Source organism: Psammomys obesus, unplaced genomic scaffold (assembly GCF_907164565.1).
Source record: "Psammomys obesus unplaced genomic scaffold, mPsaObe1.curated_primary_1811, whole genome shotgun sequence".
Lineage (NCBI taxonomy): Eukaryota > Metazoa > Chordata > Mammalia > Rodentia > Muridae > Psammomys > Psammomys obesus.
This window is the reverse complement of record NW_026596120.1, coordinates 15,447,508-15,448,728: the sequence shown is the minus strand read 5'-3', so window position 1 is coordinate 15,448,728 and position 1,221 is coordinate 15,447,508.

The window sequence follows — 1,221 nt, the reverse complement described above, 5'->3', positions numbered from 1 at the left end:
TTCTTTCTTTCTTTCTTTCTTTCTTTCTTTCTTTCTTTCTTTCTTTCTTTCTTTCTTTCTTTCTTTCGGGCCTGATGATTACTAAGCAAGCTTCCCCAGTTTCTTTTAGGCTTATTTTTATAAAGAGGAAGATTGGGTTTCTGAGTGGTTAAAATAACTTCTCAAAGTCTGGAAGACAGCAAACACCCAAAACTGGATTTACACAGTGCTCTGCAACTCTAACTTTGGCTTTGTTCCTAAGGCAAAGGGCAAGTAACCATTCATATTTAACAAGGTCTATTGTCAGCAAACAATGCTGTCTTGTTCTGGGACAGAAATAAGGACTGACCTGGGGCAGGAGGAACTGCCTAGCCCCTGAAGCTCTATCTTGAAATTCACAAAATCGTCTTCAGAGTCTTAGAAAACTTTCTCATGATCTAATCTAGGTTATACCCCATGGATTTCAACTTTGCAGATGGACAATATAGTTCAGCCTATGATGGGTAGAGCCAAACTGAGTATGTAAGGTCTTTCGTGTCCTGTGGTTGTCTCCTAAACAGTTCAGCGTAGCAATCACACAGCGTGCATATTGTGTTAGGAATTACAAAGGTGGCAATTTCAAGTATACGGAAAGATGCATGTGGCTTGTGTACAAATGCTATTTTAGGACTGGGTGTGGTGCCCCATGCCTCTAACACTAGGGAAGCAGAGGCGTGTGGATCTCTGTGAGTTCTAGGACAGCCAGGGCCACACAGTTAGACCTTGTCTCAAAAAATAAAGCAAAAAAAAAAAAAAAAACAACAAACAAAAAAAAAACCAACAACAAAAACCAAACCAAAACAAAACCCAAATGTATCATTTTAAGGGACTTTAGCATCCATAGATTTTGGTGTTTATAGGAATTATGGAGTCCCTTATTGGTGGACATTACTGTTACTTTAAGAAATTTTATTTTATGTGTATGGGTGTTGCAGCTACATGTATGTATATGCACCACGTAAGTTACACATATAGGCCAGAAAAGGGTGTTGGATCCTCCGTAACCAGAGTTACAGATGGTTGTGAGCCACTATTCTGGGACTGGGAATTGAACCCAAGTCCTTTCTGTGTCTCCTTCCCTCCGCCTCCCACAGGGCTTCTCTGTGTAGCCTTGGCTATACTGGACTTGATTTGTAGACCAGGCTGGCCTTGCCTCTGCTCCCTGAGTGATGTCAGCAAAGGCGTGTGCCACCACGCCCATTG